The sequence below is a fragment of the Ovis aries genome, chromosome 14 (assembly GCF_016772045.2).
Source record: "Ovis aries strain OAR_USU_Benz2616 breed Rambouillet chromosome 14, ARS-UI_Ramb_v3.0, whole genome shotgun sequence".
Classification (NCBI taxonomy): domain Eukaryota; kingdom Metazoa; phylum Chordata; class Mammalia; order Artiodactyla; family Bovidae; genus Ovis; species Ovis aries.
In genome coordinates this window covers 17,327,759-17,340,957 of record NC_056067.1, presented here as the reverse complement: position 1 = coordinate 17,340,957, position 13,199 = coordinate 17,327,759, and the positions used below count along the sequence as shown (strand labels likewise).

Below are 13,199 nucleotides of genomic sequence, written 5' to 3'. Positions count from 1 at the left end.
TTATACCTTTGAGGGTGCAAGATGCCCAGCAGGGGATTCCAAGATTATCCACATGTGGAATTTTCCAGCACAAGCCCTGCAGTCAAGATGTTTTACATGGTTGGTCCTTGGTTTATTCCCATTCTCAAGCTCTCAAATAGGGCTAAGAATCATGTGATTTGGACAGCTTCTCAACTTAGCACAGAAATGAGAAACTGCTCTGTGTTAAACGAGATGCATCTCCTCATCTTCCTGTACTCACAGCTGGACCACACCTCCTATAACCTCTTGTAGATAGGTGAGGCTATGAGCTTGGTTCTAATGAATAGAATGTGAGCAGAAGTGATGTGTATCACTTCCAGACTCAGCTTGTGAAAATCTCCCTAGGTATTCTTCATGATTTTCCTTTTGGCTTGATGCAGATAAACATGGGAACTTTAGAAGCTGTGTTGTAAGGTGGCAGAGCCACGAGGAGGGGAAGGACCCTGGGTACCAGAATCGCTCTGGGAAGTGAGCTTCATGGCTACCAGGAATTCCTGTTTGGGGCTGTACACAAGCTAGGTTGTGTTAAGTCACTGGGGATCTGGGGTTGATCTGTTACAGTTATTTCTTTAACAGTGGATTTTTATGAACTTCAGATAACTTTTCCATGCGTGGATCCATCTGTGTTTTATAAAAACTCTGGGTGGCAGTCTGGGAATGGCATCTTACAGGTGACAATGCTTGTCCTACCTTAAGTGGTTGGCAGGAGAACAGAAAATGGTTCTAAGAAGAGCAGCTTGATGTGGATGTGAAGAGATTATGATGATGACTCTTTCCTTGGCCCTGGCCCCCTTCCTATAGCTCACACATGTCTGTAGTTAGAGCTCATCCTTGGGACTCAACACCCACCTTCTCACCCTCTCTGTCCCCAGTCCTTTCCCAGTGAAGCCTCTAGGAGCTCTGCCTCTGTCCCTGGTGCTGAATCCAGTGGGGTTTAAAGGGCCTTGACACCGAATCACCCTGGACTTAAACCTGAGAACCGGGCTTTACTTCTAAACACTTGTTCCCTTGGAAAGTCTTTTAACCTCTCCAAATGTTAATTTCCTTATCTGTAAAATGGAAAACTATACTTTCCTCATGAAAGTGTTGTGAAGATTAATATGGAGAAACCACTGGTGCAGTAGAGGTGTCGTTTTCTACCCCTTCCCTCCCTACTTAAAAATTATGGAACCATCTCATCCCCTCCCTCCCCTCTCACCAAGAATAGCAGGTGAACTGAGGACAGTTCACACTTCGGTGAACACTGACTTCAAGGGTCAGCTCTATCATTCACTGAGTTTGAGTGGATTAAGAGGAAAAAGTGAACAGATTCTAAAGAGACTGCCTCTCATAATTCTAGCTGCTATAGGCTACAAAGAGCTACAGAATTTTCTAACATCTAAGGGAAATAGAAATTTGAGGGAAAGTATTTTTTTGTTGTTGCTGTTCCTGTAGTTTCTTCATTCATAAAATAGGGCGGTGGCCGGTGGTTGGTGGCAACTTGGTTTTTTCCAACCCCATTGAAAAAGGACACCTTTTAGTATTCTCACCACTCGTGGGTCCTCTTCTTTGTAAAGATTTTGCCAACTAAACACACTGTGCCTATTAAGGAATAACTAATTCATTTCCCCAATTTTATTAATAAAAGACATTTAGAAGTGATTGTGCAATAAAAACAGTATTAAGCTTCCCAGTTTAATGAGGTGGCTGATGCTTTAGTTAGTCTGTGTGGCCTCATTATCAGCTAATGTGTGGATTCCCTTAGGTTTTCTGAATTTTTGCCAGGGATTCATGGAACCCAATGCTACTTCTGTGAACCTCAGTGCAGGACTCATTGCTTTCAGTGGGCTCTCAGGATCCTTCAAGCCCTGACATGATTCTGTTGAGCTCTGATATACCTGGAGCAGGGAGCAGAATGGCCTGGGAGAAGAGGAAGGAGAGGAAGCTGCTGTGGAGAAGCAACATGTACCTTGGGGATCGGAATTGAAGGGACATCCCCTGGCATTTAGTTTAATGCACACCTGGGATATGGAATGTACAATCCATACTATTCCCTTCACAAAGGATGTAGCAAGTCACACACACACACACACACACACACACACAGAGAGAGAGAGAGAGAGAGAGAGAGAGAGAGAGAGAGAGAGAGATTGGAAAACTGGTTTATTAATGAAAACATGCTTGCCAAGGAAAATAGTTGCCTCCCTTTCTGTCAACATTCTCTCGCACACAACATAGGAAGCTGACTTTCAGTAAGAAGGATGTTTGGTGGGTATAAAACTGCTGCTGCTGCTAAGTCACTTCAGTCGTGTCCGACCCTGTGCGACCCCAGAGATGGCAGCCTACCAAGCTCTTCTGTCCCTGGGATTCTCCAGGCAAGAACACCAGAGTGGGTTGCCATTTCGTTAGTTAGGGAATTCATAATTTTAATGGCATTGTCTTCAAACTATGATGGCTGTTGGGATATAACTTCTGGGAGGTTTTATTCAGGCCCTTTCAGGAATGGAGACCCCTTCTGTCCCAGGTCGTGCTGGAAGCAACCCACCCATGCTTTACCTTTGGGTTCTGCCCTCCACTTGACCTCCCAGCAGGGACCCCCCCCCCCACCGAGATACTCAAGTTGCTGCGGTTCCTACCTGCTTGGTGGGGTTCAGTGAAGCTTCTCTTAGTAAGGGGAAGCACTGGCTCCTTCCTCATGCGGCTGGCCTCCTTTTGTAATGTCAGTGGGTTTCAGCCTCAATGGTGCCACCTCAAGTTAGGATGACAGGCATTCTGTATTTGAACTGATGTCATCCTGACATCAGAGCCCATTCTCTTGACCACAACCCTATCCTGCCTTTCTAAGGCACCTGGCCCTTGAACTCTAGAGGCACAGCTCCACTTAGCCTGCCCTGTTCAGAAAGCTCAGCCAGGGGGCCAGGGACCTGGAGCAGGAGGAGTCATCCCCCAGGGTGGTCTGATCTGGCCTCGGCTCTGCAGTCTCGGTACAGCAGAGCATCTACTCTCCTCCCAAGGTCTCGGGGCTCCGTCGCTCCCCTGGTTTATGAGCTGAGTAGGTGGAGGCCCTGTCTGACCTTTCCAGTCACTTTTCTCTGCTCATCACTGTAGCTGCTACAGAAAAATGAACGTCTTTTATGTTTTTCCAGCTGCCGAGAACACAGCAGCTGTTGGTGAGGACTAGATGTGTGATCTTCTGTGAGCCTGGGACCTCACCCTTCCTGCAGCCTGCCACTGCCACAGCCCACATGCTGAGCAGAAGCCTGGTGCGACTTCCCCTGGGGCCAGGACTAAAGCTCCCCAAGAAGGAGAGAAGCCCAGAGGGCTACACAAGACCCACAGTAGCCATTTAACTTTAAATCTGCTGCCAGCAGCCTGGTCTCCTCTCTCGCTCTCAATCCCAGCCATTACCCTGATCTTCCTGGCCAGCTCACTCTGCTCCTGACCCCTGCTGCTGTCTCCCAGACCAGGCACAGCTCTCCTACCGCCAGCGCTCAGCGTCCTCATATCCTTCCAGGCTCACCCTCTCCCTCCCATGGGCTCTGCGGGGGATGAACTGCCCCTGCCTGGTTCATTTTATGATGGGTGTTGTGTGTTTCTCTCCTGTATTGTGGCCCCTTAATTTCAGTCTTGGGCTCTGCTTATTTGGAGGCTTTCTTCTCCTAAAAACAAAACAAAACAAAACAAAACAAAACAAAACAAAACCCAACACCACCACAAGGGACTATTGTCCGTATCTTGAGAAATTGTAGAACCCTCCTCTTCTTTCTGCACTGCTGGGTACATTTCTTGTTCCCACCCAAATGACCTGCCAAAGTGAGAATGTTAATTTATCTGAGTGGGAATATGCCAATATCACCCTGCAATAAAGGTGCTGGCACTTAGAATAAAACTCGAACTCCTCATGATCTGGCCCCATTCACCCTGACCTCATCTCCCGTCTCTCCTCATCGCCAGCTAAGCTCGGGTCACACAGCCTGGCCTCTGGTCCTCAGGTGTACCAAGCCTGCTCCTGCTCCGGCCTTTGCACCCACCATTCCTTCTGCCTAGAGTACTTGCCCTGCACCCTGGCAGACTGGCTCCTTCCCAGCATGTGGGCTCAGCTCAGCTCAGCTCCGCCTTCTCCCTCTTGTCCACACTCCCCAGTGTCTCTCTATTGGAATATATTTTCCTGGTACATTCTTCCTGCTGCACTTACTAGTTTCAGGAAGCCTTTCTTTAAAAAGTTAGTTTCACTTTGTTATCTTCATCCTCCACTTGGGCGGGGATCTTGCTCATCTTGCTTTGCTGTATCCTTAATGCCCAAGAGTGCTGGGTTCACAGGAAGCACTTCACTTCTGATGAATGAATAATAGTGGGGTGATCACACACCAGTATCATCTGCAAATGTCTGTCCTTCCCCTGTTTGGGGAGTTTCTACCCCAGCAGCCCCTGTCTTGCCTTTAGCATGGAATATCCCTGGTGGCTCAGTTGGTAAAGAATCTGCCTGCAGTGCAGGAGACCTGCGTTCGATCCCTGGATTGGGAAGATCCCCTGGAGAAGGAAATGACAACCCACTCCAGTATTTTTGCCTGGAAAATGCTATGGACAGAGGAGCTGGGCAGGTTACAGTCCATGGGATTGCAAAGAGTCAGACCCAACTTAGCGAATAAACCACTACATGTGAATGAAATGAACTAAAGGGCCCCTCACCCACTAGATTACCTTCTAAGGGGACAGACCAAGCTGTGTGTTTCTCTGACTCCCCAGCATCTTGAAGCTGTTCAAGGCACCTGCTGAATTGAACAGAATCCTTTGAAAGTATTGCGCCCACTTTGGTAATTGAGGAAGAAGGGCCTGTCTGGTCCTTTGAATGTACCTTGTTGGACAAACTCACACCTGGCGTTCTCATTCTCAGTTGTGGGTTCCAGGTCATGAGGGTGCAAAGGCTGCATCCTGCACACTAGATGTGTTGATGGAAATGCGGAGAATCTGCCTAACGTGCAGAGTGTCAGAGGAGCGGCACCGCATCCTTCTGACACTTGAAAATTGCAAATTTGAAAGATTCCTTCTCACTTGTCAGGAGTCCAGGCCTCCCCTGCACAGACGGCTCCCAGGCCTCACTCCTCCAGGTGGGATTTCCCACTGAACTGAGCCAGCCCCCCGGTATCTTTGAGACCCACTGTTGGCACAGCAACTCAAGCGTCCTAGGCACTTGGTTTCAGAGTGTTTTATCAGGACTCTTTCAGGTACAAGTGACTTTAAAAAGGAATATATTGGTTCAAGCATAGAGAAGATGTTGGGTAGGGGTGGCTGGATTCAGGGGACTCTGTATGATTCTTCTTATGGGGTTTCCCCATGTGGCAGCTGTTAGGGGCAGGGTAGCCCCGAGAAGCCTTAACATCCTCCATCTAGTTCAGCTGTCCAAATGTTGCTCAATCCATTTTCACCGCCCCCTTTTTCATGTTCCTTAAATCAACCAGGCATATTCTTGCCTTAGGATATTTGCACTATTTCAAGTGCCCAGAAATCCCTTCCTTCTCTGCTCCACAGCTGTATGTGTTAGTTGCTCAGTCGTGTCTGACTCTTTGTGACCCCATGGACTGTAGCCCGACTGGCTCCCCCGTCCCTGGGATTCTCCAGGCAAGAACACTGGAGTAGGTTGCCATTTCCTTCTCCAATGCATGAAAGTGAGAAGTGAAAGTGAAGTCACTCAGTCGTGTCCAACTCCTAGTGACCCCATGGACTGCAGCCCACCAGGCTCCTCCGTCCATGGGAATTTCCAGGCAAGAACACTGGAGTGGGGTGCCATCGCCTTCTCTGAGGACCTAGTAGAGTCATGTCATATAGTAGTTGCTCAATTTGTTGGGTGAATGAATGAAGCGGAAAGAAATTAATTCAACATCCACACATTGGAAACACAGCAGTAAACAGAGCAAATTAAAAACTCAGCCCTTTGGGAACCTCACTTTATGGTTGGCGAAGGCAGAGAATAAGTGAGATTTTTAGAAAGTACTAAATACGTGGAGTTTCAGGTGACAACAAGTGCTGGGCTGGCAGACATAGCAAGTGTCCCCAGTTTAGATGAGACCTAGTTCCTTTTGTATGCTGAGAACCTGACAAGGATGGAGATGATTCTTGGCTCTTCTGCCGTTTTAATATTACTCTTTTTGAAAGGGAGACAGGATAAGCACGTTGCTAATGACAGTAATAAAGCATCTCCCAGATTTGTTTACAGGTTGTGTTTGCTTTTATTTTCATTTCCTTCCCGATTCAATTCAGGAGTGGGCGTGGGCAGCCCCCTGCCAGTCCACATTCCCCTGACATTTCCCACTCACATGGTGTAAATGAAGAAATATGCAAACAGGGCTGGGAGCTGCTGGTGTTTGGAGCCCCTCTCGGGGACGGCTGCTGCGTGAAGAAGAAGCGACCCAAACCAATAAGCGGGTATTGATTTGCATTGACATTAATGTCTCTTTGTATCGACACAAGTATTTTATCAAAACCTGCCTGGGGGGAACATCCATCTTCATACTGACTTAAATAGAAGATATTACAGTGTGGGCGTTCTATCTACATAGTGTAGACCTCTGCATACAAACACAGATGCATAATCAATATTTCATCATCAAATTATGATCTGGCTTTTGATGTTTTGCAAAAAGAATCTCAAGAAGTGCAATAATAATTTTGAAATGCAAAGACTGTTTTCCATTTTAATAAGAGTTGGGGGCTTCTGTTAGCCATCCTTGTGTGGGCAGTAGGAAAAGACCCCTCTGGCTAGAGGAGGGATATGGTGGGAGCATTTGTAGACCAGAAAGCTGCCTCAGTTTTGCTGCTTGAGGCTCAGTCGTGGACATGCTCTAGGCCTGTTCATTTATCTACCCTGTGGCCCCCATTGCTGGACCATATCCAGACCCTCTTCAATCCCTCTCATCACTTCCGCATACCCTTCGGCTAGCTTCGCTGTACGCTTGCCTCCAGTGGTCAGCAGGTGCCACTCTTGTGCTTCTGGAACCACTTTAACTGTGAGAGTTGAGAGCTGAAGGGACTGAGTTTTCGGTCCCCCTGGAGTGGTCCCCAGGCAGAGAGTGAGGAGTGGGCTTACGAAAGCCCAGCTCCCTGGGTCAAGTTCCCTGAGGTATCAGGTGGAAACTGCCCTGGGGGCTTTGTCTGATCCTGCTGCTGTTCTTCCCCTCCCCTACTTTCTTGCCTACTTCTGCTTCCCCCAGAGGGGACCCCCACGAGCACTTCATACTTGACGCTTGCATGGGCAGCCTTGTCTGCTCTAAGAAGTCTGACTTTACACAGGCCATTCATTCCCTGTGCCTATTTATGGAGTCTTTACTGTGTTCCAGGCACTATGGTAGCACTTAGGGACAGGACAATGAGGGAAGTACTGATAGATACGGCCCATATCTCTGTGTCAGGTTTGGTACTTTAGATGGACTATTAAAAAAAAAAAAAAAAGGAAATCTCACATGGACAGGAAATCAGAGGGCTCCAGGACCCTCACAATTCATTAGCACCACGCACCTGGTTCTTCCACCTCTCTGCTCAGCCAAGCATGGGGCTGGCTTCACCCTCAGGCTGGGAACAGGAGGCTGTGGCACTTCGAGCCGGCATCTCTTCTTGGGCCTTTCTCTTTAAAGCAGGGACTTTTTCCTAGGTCCCTGTCTTCCCTAGCAGGAAGACCTTTGTCTTATTGGCCTGATGAAGGTCACATGCCACTTCCTGAGCCTGTCCCTGGCAAGGGGGTAGAATTACCCTTGGACCAGTCAGGTCCACCCTGGGGCCTGGGGGTTGAGGTGGTTTCTCCAGAGGCTTAGGGGATGTTTGAGGGGGTGGACTGCTGAACGCAATGGCCAGAGTTCTGTTAGAAGAGAGGGAGGGTTGATGCTGGGTGGGAACCGCTGTTCCTCTGTCGCTCTGCCCTCTAGATTCCTTCCTGTACCTCCCTCTGGCCACCACTTAACACCCACTGTCTGTTTCTGCAGTTTGGTCTGTCTACATGGTGACGCCCCGAGGGCAGCAGTCTGTTTTGCTTACCCCTGTATCCCTATGAATAGCACAGTATCACACATATAAGTACACTCAGTAAATATCTGGTGAATAAGTGAACAGGAATAATAAAGGGACTGAAAGAGTGCATGAATGACCATCTGTGATTTGAAGAGCAGATGCGAAGAGACGGTGAGGCGGTTCCCCATCCCCCTCCAGTGGGGCGCGCCCTGGGATGATGGCAGGGCAAGTGGACTGCTCCCAGAAGAGGAGCTGGGACACAGCAGGAGGGACTCCCTCCTGGGCAGCGAGGGCCCTGGCTTTGGGTGAGAAAGGCTGGGGCTCCCCTGGGCTCTGACACCGCCTTTAGGTATTACCTCTCCTGCCTGGGTCTCACTACTGTCTTTCCAAAGATTTATTAATTTTTTCATTTTTGGTCGTTCTGGGTCTTCACTGTTGCGCTGTCTCTAGAGGGGGCTGCTCTCTAGTTGTGGTGCACGGGCTTCTCATTGCGGTGGCATCTCTCGTTGCGGAGCACAGGCTGTAGGCCCACGGGCTTGAGGAGTTGTGGCTCCTGGACTCCAGAGCTCAGGCTCAGCAGTTGTGGCTGATGGGCTTTGTTGCTCTGTGGCATGGGGATCTTCCTGGACCAAGGACTGAACCGCTGTCTCTTGCATTGCAAGGCAGATTCTTACCCACTGGACCATCAGGAAAGCCCCTCTTTTTTATACTTTTAATTGGAGGATAACTGCTTTACAATGTTGTGTTGGCTTCTGCCATACCAAAACAGCAATCAGCTATACATAAAATATATATATATATATATGCTCCCTCTTGAGCCTTCCTCCTACCAGCCCCCATCCCTCTCCTCTCTGTCATCAAAGAACACTAATCTGATCTCCCTGCATTATACAATGACTGCCCACTAACTATCTATTTTACACATGGTAGTGAATATATGTAAATACTACTCTCTCAATTTGTCCCATGGACCTCACTACTTTCTCGAGAGAAACTGGGAGGATTCGATCACTGACCAATTTGTTGGACACTTATTACGTGAAGATGGTAGGATCCTTGCAGGAAAAGCATAGGATGTGATGCAGGCATCTGGGGGGGATCTAGCTGTGGGGCTTAGAGCTGGGTCTTTAAGGTTGAAGGGTGAGGTTTGAGGGATGCACAGTTGGGCAGCTGGAGGTGGAAATGGGGACGCATTGCAGGCAGAGAGAAAAAAGCAGGGGGACAGACCGTGGGCAGGCTTGTTTGAGGGAAACAAGGCTGACCTGGCATGAACTAGGGGTGGGGAGTGGTACCTGGTAGGAGATGAGGCAGCGAGGTCAGTGGGAGCCCAAGCCAGGAGGCGGGACAGCGCAGGCTTTTGTGCTTTATTCTCAGGGTAGCAAACATTACTGGTGAGCCTGGGAGTGGAGGGGCGGTGGGGAGGGGAAGGCAGATGGAGGGTAGATGAGGTGAGGGGCTGCTGCAGTCTCCCAGCTGGAGGTGAGGTGGCTTAGAGCAGTGCAGTGACAATCACAAAGGAGAGAAAAGGCCTGATTGGAGAGGTCCTCAGGAAGCGATCTGGTAGCAGGGAGTCCGAGATTCTGTCTTGGCTTGGTGTCAAGGACACGTGCCCTGCCCTGCTTCATGAGCAGTATAAACCAGGCTCTCCTTATCCAGGATAGAAGCTTTCTTTCACCCTGTACCCAGGGAAGGAAGGGGTGAATCAGACATAATGCAGTTAAGAAATGTAATCAATCATGCTAGCTTAAATTAAATGCATTGTTCAAACGTGTTGCCTAACGTTTTTTCCATATCAAGCAGAGGCCATACCAGCACATTTTAAAGTATTGTTATTTGAAGCTGGAGAAAGGCATCCTCACTATTTTTGGTGAATGAGAAGGTTTTTTGAGGGGAGGGAATAAGGGAAATGTTTTGGGGCATAAGTTCTAGAAAAATGGACTTTTTCTAAACTCCGTCCAAAATGAGGTATAATGTCATGGAAAGTGTGTGGAATTTGGAGTTGGAAGGCCTACACTTGAATCCCACTCACGCTGTGTGACCTTTGGTAGGTCATTAGCCTCTCTGATTCTTATTTATTTATTTTTGCCTCTAAGATGGGGATGATAACAGTTGCTTCAGACGGTGACTCTGGGTATGAAATGAAATAGTTAGTGGAAGTGCTTTATCAGCTGCAAAGCACTATTAAATGAAAGGATTATTAAGAAAGTATTTTTCTTAAGGAAAAGACAAATAATTGGGTGATATTATTGAATTAATGTTAGTTAATTCATTAATTAATGTGTTAGCTAACATCTAAGGGATGTGTTAACGTCTTTATCCTTAGGAGACACGTGCCAAAGTGTTTGGGAGTGAAATGTTAAGATGTTTACAACATTCAAATTGTTCAGCAAAATCCAAAATTGCACAGCTCAATGCATTATCTGTCTATATGTACATCTCCATCTATTTATATCCATATCTATATATTGAAAGACATAAGGAAAATGCGATATAACATTAACCACTGGGGAATCTAGCTGAAGGGCAAGAGTGTTTATTAAGTTATTCTAAACTTTTCAGTAGATTTGAAAACTTTCAAAATAAAAAGCAGGAGGAAAAGCCACTTAAAACTGGACTGTAGATCTAAGTGCAAAAGGTGGAACCAGCACCTCAGGAGGCCACCAAAGGCAGTGTCTTCCTGCCCTTGGCCTTCAGTAGGGAAGGGCAGTCAGGGCACACTGGGGCCTGGCAGGGATGGAGTGGAAGGAAGAAAAGCCCCATTTCTCTTCCTGCTCCCTCCCGTCTCTTCCTGGTGCCTCCCACAGGATGAACCCACTCAGATGCCAAGGGCAGAGCCTGGTGATGAAATCTGTGGGCATCAGCCTCCAAGGGCATGAAGCTGGGAGTGCACGGCAGAGGACGAATACAAAGAGAGCGGAGAATGACCAGCTCCCTCCTCCTCCAGCAACGGGCAGGCAGATACTCATTTCTTTCAGTTCTCCTAAGGCTAAGTCACAGGAGAACGACATCGTCCTGACCAACACTTCACCTGGATTAAATCATGTGCTGCTGCGGCTGCTGACTTTCAAACCCCCCAAAGGAGTTCAGGGTGGATGGCAGAAATGAGGCACTCCGTGCTCCTTGGGGTGGGTGGGTGGGGCAGGGGGGACTTCAGATAGGTATTTTCAGGAGCTGATTTTATGAGCCCAAATCTTATATCTTTGGGAAATATATTCTAGAGAAGTACCAAAATGCTTCATGGTGAAGACTGCTCCTCGTGCCTAGGAAAAGCTTCACAAGACAAGTAGAAACCTTCTGGAAAAATATGTGCTTGATTGCAGGTACTCCCTCTTCTCCTGGTGGCTCAGCTGGTAAATAATCCGCCTGCGATGCAGGAGACCCTGGTTCAATTCCTGGGTCAGGAAGAGCCCCTGGAGAAAGGACAGGCTACCCACTTCAATATTCTTGGACTTCCCTGGTGGCTCAGATGGTAAAGAATCTGCCTGCAGTGCCGGAGACCTGGGTTCGGTTCCTGAGTCAGGAAGATCCCCTGGAGGAGGGCATGGCAACCCACACCAGTATTCTTGCCTGGAGAACTCCATGGACAGAGGAGCCTGGCGGGCTATAGTCCATGGGGTCGCAAAGAGTCAGACACGACTGAGCACCTAAGCACAGAGCCTCTTCCCCAGTATCATACATATACTGACAGGTTCCTGGACTCTTTGGAGCAGTCTCGCAGAGCTATCTGAGTGCTGTCTCCTGGGCTGCAGGCCTCATTTTGCCCCCAGTAAAACTCAACTTGCAACTCCCATGTGGTGCATTTTTTAAAGTCAATAGACATGATGCCAGAGACGACTGCAGCCATGCTGCCACCACGATGGAGGGAAGGCCAAGTGGGTGGCAGAGCAGCCGTTACAATTCTGTGCCCAGACCCAGTGGGTGTGGGGGTTTCCCACATGTACATGCATGCTAAATCACTTTAGTCATGCCTGACTCTTTGCGACCCCAAGGACTGTAGCTTGCCATTCTCCTCTGCCATGGGATTTTCCAGGCATGAATATTGGAGTGGGTTACCACGCCCTCCTCCAGGGGATCTTCCTGACCCAGGGATCAAACCTGCAACCCCTGAGTCTCCTGTACTGCAAGCGGATTCTTTACCGCTGAGCCACTGGGGAAGCCGGGTGTTTCCCACATCATCAAGCAATACTCTGACACCAGCCATGTGTCCCATAATTCCTGATGCTGCATCAGATCCCATAGGTTAAGGTTTCCATCCTCCAAGGCTGCCTCACATCCCACTTCAGATGCCAGTCACAGCCCAGCTTGCTCTCGACTGCCTGTAGGTCAGAGGTTCCAACAACCCCCTGCTTTGATTCCATTAATTTGCTGGAGTGGCTCAAAAAACTCAGGAAAAAAAGAGTTTACTTACTAGATTACAGGTTTATTATAAAAGGATAAAATACAGGAACAGTCAGACAGAAGAGATGCATAGGGCAAGGCTGAGAAAGGGCAGGGGACTTCCAAACCCTCTCCAGGCACAATACTCTCTCCAAATTTCCATGTGCTCGCTCTCTGAACCCCAACCTTGCAGGTTTTTATGGAGGCTTCATCACGTAGGCAAGGTTGATTAATTCATTGACCCTTGGAGACTGCACTCCATCTCCAGACTCTCTGCCCTCCTAGGAGGTTAGGAGTGGGGATGGGGGTTTGGGCTGTAGTTCTCCTGGCAACCAGCCTCTGTCCTCACTAACATAACAAGGCATCTCTATTGCTCTTATTTCTTGGGAGATTCCAAGAGTTTTAGGAACTCTGTGCAGGAAACAGGACCAAATAACATATTTCTGCATATAAATCACAGTATCACACTCTTACTAAGAGCCCTGACACTGTTGAACACCTGGGTCAAACTGGGTCACCTGCTGCCAGGCTTCTTCATGTGTGAGGAGGTCTTCCATTATGAAGCCCCTTGGCTGGACATCTGGTCTCTGGCTCCCAGGAGCATCCTAACTAAGGAACAAGTTTAAGTGGCCTCCTTGTCCCATTTGCCTTAGTCACATTCTCCTCCTCCCCTTCTAGAATTTCCACCCTGGTGGCAATGAGAGCCACAAAACAAAGACAGCAAGGGAATAGGCAATAAGCAAGAGAAAGGCATTGAGAGGAGATCTGGCGAATCAGAAGAGGAAAACGTAGAAATACGCTCTGTATTGTAAAACAACTGTACT

The 13,199-nt window shown here is 48.3% G+C and overlaps 1 long non-coding RNA gene across 2 annotated transcripts in view; it reads right to left on the bottom strand.

Annotated features, from left to right (window-relative positions):
* Nucleotides 1-7,278: 7,278 nt before the first annotated feature.
* LOC114117874 (uncharacterized) overlaps nucleotides 7,279-13,199 on the bottom strand; it is a 65,626-nt gene continuing 59,705 nt past the window's right edge. For both annotated transcript variants that reach the window (XR_009596156.1, XR_009596157.1), the window contains one exon: nucleotides 7,279-9,674. This is a non-coding gene — a long non-coding RNA (uncharacterized LOC114117874). The remainder of the gene's footprint in view (nucleotides 9,675-13,199) is intronic.